The 7,436-nt window shown below is 46.9% G+C and overlaps 1 long non-coding RNA gene across 1 annotated transcript in view; it reads left to right on the top strand.

Moving 5' to 3' along the window:
* Window positions 1-7,436, top strand: part of LOC140603817 (uncharacterized) — a 32,458-nt gene that overhangs the window by 1,027 nt on the left and 23,995 nt on the right. The gene's annotated exons all lie outside the window — the stretch shown is intronic.

Here is a 7,436-nt window from a genome sequence, read left to right as displayed (position 1 = left end):
GTGTTTAGCTACTCCTACCCATTACTAGCCCCAGACTTCTGGTGACATTCTGCATCCTTAGCTAATTCTGTTAGAAACTTTACAGAGAGAGGGAGAGCAAGAGTAAGAATGAGAAAGATCTCCCCCTACTAATGTGTAGCCCCATCTGAAAAGTTGCCTACAGTTGCGCCGCTAAAACTGGTATAAAACAAGCACTAATACTGTGAATTTCCATTTGTTTCTTTATTCTCTTTGTTCTAATCTTTACTCCCAATTTATAGTTTCCCAAGTATTACAATAATTTTTAGAGGATATGATTTCTAGACTTAGGCAGAGTCAATGAATTTATAAAAGCCTCAAGAGTTGAAAAGTTTGTAGGTTTGGGAGTTCTGGCACAGAATCAGCCATTCCTTGGAGTCCCCCTTGACTGCATAGTCCAAAAGGGTTTACCAGCACATCTGAATTCCAGCCACAGGGTGGGGAGAAGGGGAAGGAGAGAAGGGAGATTGATCCCTTCCTACTTTTAAGGGCTTGATCTATAGTCCTTTATATCACTCTGCTTATTTTCTTTCAGGCACTTGGCCACACTGGCAGCAAGGGAGGCTGGAAATAGCCTAGCCAGGTGCCCAGACAAACATCGAGTATCTTATTATTCTAAAAGAAGGGGAAAACTAGCACTTGGGTGATGCCCAACCATGTCTGACACTATCCATTCTTCCAGCCACCAAATGTTTATTGTGGGCCCTCATCTTCTCACATCTAGACACTTTTACCCCTTCTCCAAGGGAGATAAGCCACAAATCCCAAATGCTTTGATTAGCTCAAAACCAGGAACTCCTGAGTGCTAAGCCATTAGAGTCAGGTGTAGTTCCTGTTGGTAACCCAACTCAAAGAAACAGGGGATCTCCTGCAACTTTTCTACACCAATAGACGATGCTAGGTAGGAATAAGAAACCTGCAAAAATAAAAGAACCATTTGGAAGAGGAATACAAAGAAAAGACATGTGCGTTTCTGTGATCATAGCAATGGTCAAATCCCACCGAGTGGGAACAGAAAAGACTTTTCTTCTTTTGCCAATCAGTGAATCACTTGAGGAGTCACTCTGGCAATCCTGGTTCTGTCCCCCAGGGAAACCTCTCTTGGCTGACATTCTCTGTGGCTATTGACTTTCCCCTTGGGAGGATATATTTTGTCCACCTGAGATGGCATTCCAGGCTCACGCCCTTTGTGTGTGTGTGTGTTGGTGCAGGGGGTGCTACAGTACTGTCACAGTCACTTCCTGCAGGTGTCGGGGTGGAGCTGCCTCTGGGCCAAGGGCTTTTTGGCAAGTCAGCCTTGTAGTTTCCAGGGCAACACATTTCCCCAAGAAGCCCAAGTAGGCTGTAGGTCTATTTGTTCAAATAAGAACAGCCAAGATCCGATTTGGCCTAGGTTCATCTAAAAACTTTATTTCCTAACCTCCATGCTCTGCCCAGCTCCGATGTCTCAATCTACGTTGTCCCGAGTCTACCTGAACAAACAGGCTTGGGTAGGAAGGCAACATCCTTTGCTGCTGCCGTGTGGCAGGGAACTCTGGAGAGTGGTGCTTGAGAAAAGCTTGGGGACAAAGTCTTATTTTTTGCTAAAGCTCCTTAGACCGCTCACCCTACCCTGCAGGGGACTCCCGTGGCGTCATCAGATCTCTCTCCGTCTGTCCACTGTGTGGTGCTCTGGGTTTATTCCCACCCAGGCCAACTCCACCAGCATTCCTAAGCCTACAGAGTACCAATTTTAGAGGAGGAACACACACACGATTGCTTCCGGTGTCCATGCATAAAATCTTAGGGAGGTTGCTGATTGCCCCAATTTATGTCTCCTGCCTACCCTGGATCAGTCGCTAATGCCCAGGAGATGGAGGTCTTTGGTTAGCCTGAGTCATTTGGCACCATAGTGTGGGGCATCATGACTGGGGGACCTGGCTAGGACCACATAAAGGGCAGAACAGTAGGCTTCCCTGCCATGGCTTCCCTCCACCCAAAATGAGGGAGGTACTATTAGAAGAGGAAAGAAATTGTGTTTGGCAAGAAAAAAAATAACAGAGACCCAGCAGGGGTCTGGAAGGCTTAGCAAAGCTGGTAGAACTACCAAGTCACGCTTAACTTTTAGTTTCATTTCATGAGATTTGTTAAAAACCCAGGCCGTTATCTCTTGCACTGTCCCTTACCAGGAGCTCCTGTTGCTTTGGACAGGGTGGACCAGGATGGAAATCCCGTAGAGACAAGAAAGCGTTATTTCCTCTTCCACACGTTGGTGGTCCCCCTGGGTGTGGTGCTCCCCCCACGGCCCTGTCCCTGGTCCTGCCCGCAGCGGGAACAAAGTTCCTCTCGCCTCTCCTCCTCTTCTCTTTGCCTCCCTCTCCAAGACGGTGTCTCTCATCCTGGTGTCCTTGCACTGATGGGGCAGCTGAGAGCCTCTGGGTGTGGGGTTAGGCCTGCAGCTGGAGGAGAGGAACTGGGCTTGGCAGAAAGCAAGCAGGGTTACAATAAAATCATTTATCCCCAGAGGGAGGTGGGAGAGGGCGGAGGCCACCGTCTTCCGCACCAGCCCAGCTAGAGAGTGTTCTGGCCTGGACCCCACTTGCTGTCCACAGTCCCCACCCCACCCCCACTCTCCCACCTGATCCCACTCTCTCCCAACTGATTTTTCCCTTCACCCACCTGTTCATCCCTAGAGATTTCCAAGCACGAATGAGCACCATGCCCACAAAGCTGCCCAACTCCACATGTTGGAGAAGCCGTCATAATGATTTAGCCCTTGGACAATGTTTGTTCTTTTGAAATTGGGCCCCTCCATCCTCTCGTGCTTCCTGCGCCTATCTGCCCCGAGTGCCTGGCTCTAGCGTCCCTGTGCTTTGGCACATCTCCCACAGCCAGTAGGATGGTGAGAGGCAGATGTGGGCGAGAAGGTGCAGTGGAGCAGTGCAAGTGCTGAGAGGCTTGGAGAGATGTTTTTCCCGATTCTTGCCATGTCTTACTTCTCCCTCCAAAGCAGCCTCACCGTTAGGATCCAGATCATGAGAAGCAGGCAGTCCTCTGGAGTAGGGGTTCCTAAATCCAGGCCCCTTCAATGCTGAGGCAGCTGTGGGCTTCCTATCTTAAGTCCCCCAACCTGGGTTCAACCCACCACCCTCGGGGCAAATGCAGTTGTGTCTGGAAATCAGGAGTAACAGAGTTCTGAAAGACACTCACTGTACCCTAAAGGGTTTTTAGCAAGCTAATATCAGGCGGAAAGTAGGTTGGGAATTTGCTATTCTTCAAGGTTCCTAAAGTCAGAAGGCCCATTTGTAGCCACTGGTGGGGAAGCTGGGTCCTGCTCCATCCTCTTCCACCGCCTTGCTGTGGCTGATTGCGCTTTGAGAAGTTGGCCATGCAATACCTCTCATCCTGAAAACTCTTCTGCTCTGTGACTTTGCCACTCCTCCAACAAGTGGTAGAGTTGTTTTGCCACCTCCCTGAAGCCAGGCAGGCCTAAGGATTGCTTTGGCTAAAGGGATTTAGTGCAAGGGATGCTGTGCTACCTCGGGCACAGCCCTTCACTGGCCTGGGTTTTGCTTTCTTGGAAGGGTTCTGGGTTCTTCCTCTTGGAAGGCAGCCAGCCACTCTGTAAGGAGATGGTCTATCCCTTGAGACCCCTATGCTGTGAGCAGCCCACGAAGCCCACCTGGAGAGGCCCTGACAGTGAAATGTCCCATGGGGCCCTGAGGCACTAGACATGGGAACATTTAAGTATGCAGAATTATAACTTAATTTCTATGATTTTATTCTTATATCTCTTTCTCCTATGCCCCCCAAAGCTTGAATCCTAATGGCATTAACATAATCACTTATCCACTTTATCTTACAATATACCTATGAACACTTCAAATAGAGTGATCCCAATGTTGTTAGTAGAATATTTGAGATTGTGATCTTGAAAAAATAACTTTTCATTCTTTTTGCCTTTACAATATACTCATTTAGGGCAAGATTTCCCAACCCCATCACTACATTTGGGGCTGGATAAGTCTCTTTATGGGAACACACTGTGCATTATAGCCTCTACCCCCATTTAGAGGCCAGTAGCAACCCTCCAGTTGTGATGGCCAAAAATGTCCCCAGACATTGCCAAATGTTCATGGGGGAGGGGGGGTGGGAGCTGTCCCAGGTTAAAGACTCCTGCTCTAGGGATATATAGTCACAATATTGAGTTTACCATCTTTTGAAGTTATTTTTTTTTTGTATGACTATGCTGGCAACTTAACTATAGGTTTGTTTGTTTTCAGGTTTTAGAGAGAGCTCTTTACTTGTTTAATATTTATCAAATATTTATATTGTCCCAAAGTCAAATTTTATAGCCAGGTAGGTTTTTTTTCCCTAGTTTAATTTTTTTAAATCATGTAAAATGTAATATTTAATACCAATACTGTCACAGAAGTTTCAGTTGTGTCTCCAGCCTGTTCCTATCTTTTTTTTTTAAAGATTTTATTTATTAATGAGAGATATAGAGAAAGAGAGAGAAGGAGAGCAGCCAGAGACACAGGCAGAGGGAGGAGCAGGCTCCATGCAGGGAGCCCAATGTGGGACTCGATCCCAGGTCTCCAGGATCACGCCCTGGGCTGAAGGCGGCGCTAAACCGCTGAGCCACCCGGGCTGCCCTCCTGTCTTTCTTTTACAACAACCATTCTCATTACGTTGGGGAAATATAAATAAGTATGGATTTATATGTGTTCATATGCATGTTGACTTATATTTATTACCCCCTTTCTTGTACAAAAGTTACCACACAGAGCACTGTTGTATATATCCACAAGCAAGTATTTCTATCCCTTTTGAGAATGTTGCGAGACTTGCCTGGGATGTGTTCATAAAGATGCCTCAGGAGAGGTTGACACAGTGTAGAAAGAGTGTAGGAGGGAGCTGGCCCAAACCTCCACCTTTCCACAGGTGCCAGCTACTGGATTCTGTTAGAGGAGGTTCATCAAGGGTGAAAGTTAGCCACCTCACCTCTGTTCCTTGTCAAAATAACCATGGGCGACAGTTTATATGGGTAAGTTTGTTACTTTTTATGATGAAAGCTTCCAAACAGGAACAAAACTAGAGAATACAGTAAACAATGTTCTCATCACCTGGTTTCACCACACCTGTTTTACCTAGCGCAACCTATTTTTGCTGAAGTTGTAACACAAACCCCACATAGTACGCCATTTCACTCTTACAGCCATCCTTTTAAAAGAGTCAAGGGAAAAAAATAAAAATAAAAGAGTCAAGGGCAAGGACCTGGGTAGAGCATTTTCTCACAGAATGACGTCACTCTCACACCTATCTATTCAAGATAACGTGAATTTGTTACTATCACGCACTATTGAGTCCAAATGTATAATTCCTTTGTCATCTAAAACAAAAACAAAACCCCAACAACTGTCTTTAACTGTTAGTTCAAATCAGGGTCTAAACAAAGTTTGCTCGCTGGCTTTGGGGGAGCCCGCTCTGGGACATGCCCTGAGAGAACATGAGCCCAAAGCACACTGGGTGGCTGGAAACAAACCTTGAAGCCTCACAAGATACGGCTCCTGATGGGTTTGACCCCAGATCCTTGGGGTTTTTTAAAACACCCGTGTTCCCCCTCAGACCTCTCCAAGTTGAATATTGTCAGTTTCTTCCATCATTTCTTTCCTCCTTCCCTATCGTCTTCTGCCCACACTCTCCAGGTGATTAATGTCCTTAGCAGACCCACTACAAGGCGATGGTCTCCTCAAGCCATCAATCCTCCGAGCAGCACTGGTGTCCCTACCTTAGAGATAAGGAAAGCCAATAACTTCTTGGGTGGGTGTCTTGGGTCTTCAGCTCAACATTAGTTATAAATTCCAGAGCTAGGCCAACACAAAAAACTCACGGCTTTGGCTGATTCTTCTGTTTGGAGCATGAACAAGCCATTTTGGTTCTAACCTTTGTTTGGTTCCTACTAAAATCCCATTTCACTACTTGGTCACTAGTGAACATCTAGGTGCCCATCCAGCAGAGTATGGTTACGTGCTTGGGTCCTGGAGTCTCAGAAGCAAGGCTTAGTGGTTAGATGCAGAAACTCTGCAGCCAGGGTTTCCAAGTTTAAATTCCAAGCCTGCCAACTCTGAGCTGACTTGGACAATTTATTTAATCTTTTTCTCCATTTGTTTCTCTACAAATGAGCATGGTGACAAAACCAACCTCATTAGGCTGCTGTGAGGATTAAATCAATTCTTGTAAGGTTCAGGGTATGGCGCCTTACACTGCATTATACGTGTTTGCTACTATTCTTATTCTGCATCCACCACTTGGGTCCTGAGCGAGTCATCCAGCTGGAATATGTCTCTGATTCCTTATCTCTTGTTATAATGGGACCTACCAAGAGGAATATGAGGAAAGTCAAGGAGACAATTCACAAGCTGAAAAAGAGTGTCTGGCACATAATAAGGACTCAATAAATATTAGCTATGATTAATTTGGCGCTTTAGACTCACTGTGGTACAGATCCCAGGCCAGAAAGTCAGGAGTGCCAGAAATGACGGCATCTCTTTATTTTCAACAAATCAACTTGATTCTGTCTTTGACGTCATACTGCCTCAGTCCTTCTTGGTTTCTCATCCCCGAGTCCTCTAGAGTTTGTGCCAGGGATCCGGCATCTTACATGACATCCCAGTTTCTGGAGGGTCCTACTGGTCATCAGTCCCCCACCAAGATGTCTGTGGCCTCTGACCAGAAGGTCTCTGCCACTTCTGTGCCACACTTGGGACCCAAGGTCTTAGCCGAGCCTGTGGGCCCCTGCCCAGGGCCAAGGCTCCTGGTTCATTGTTTCCAGCCACAGGCTTGGCAGGCTACCGAGACTCGAGATCTCTCTTACCTCTTGCCGAAGTCTCTGGAAATCTCTTCTTAATCCATAGGAAAGTCTTTTGTACTCAAACCATGTTCACTTCAATGAGTCTTAGAAATAAAAATCTGGGTACAAATATCTCAGAAACACAAACGCAGGGCCTGCCACATGCCTGAGTGGGAGCAAGGAAGGGTGACAATGGGAGGAGGGCATCCTACATCACCATATCACAGAGCCCTCTCCCCCACATCTGTCCACATGAGCCACTGCATGAGCCCCTCATAGGCACAGGGCACAGGTGAGGGCAAGTTCTGATCTACCTCTGAACGCTGCCCTCAATGAACTATTCCTTTGGAGGACTTGTTCTCAAGCAGGGGTAATGTGGGCCCCCAGGGGACATTTGGCCATGTCTCGAGACATTTTCGGTTGTCACACTGAACGGGGTAGTGTCTCAGGCACCTAGTGGGTAGAGGCCGGAGGTGCTGCTAACACCCTACAATGGACAGGAGAGCAAAGATTGATGCGGCCCCAAATGTCAATAGTGACGAGGATGGGACAGGACAACTGTCTCACAAGGCAGAAGAAAACAAGA

The sequence above is a fragment of the Canis lupus genome, chromosome 14 (genome assembly GCF_048164855.1).
Source record: "Canis lupus baileyi chromosome 14, mCanLup2.hap1, whole genome shotgun sequence".
Taxonomy (NCBI): domain Eukaryota; kingdom Metazoa; phylum Chordata; class Mammalia; order Carnivora; family Canidae; genus Canis; species Canis lupus.
Note: the sequence above shows the minus strand (reverse complement) of the source record. Positions and strands in the feature narration are given on the sequence as shown.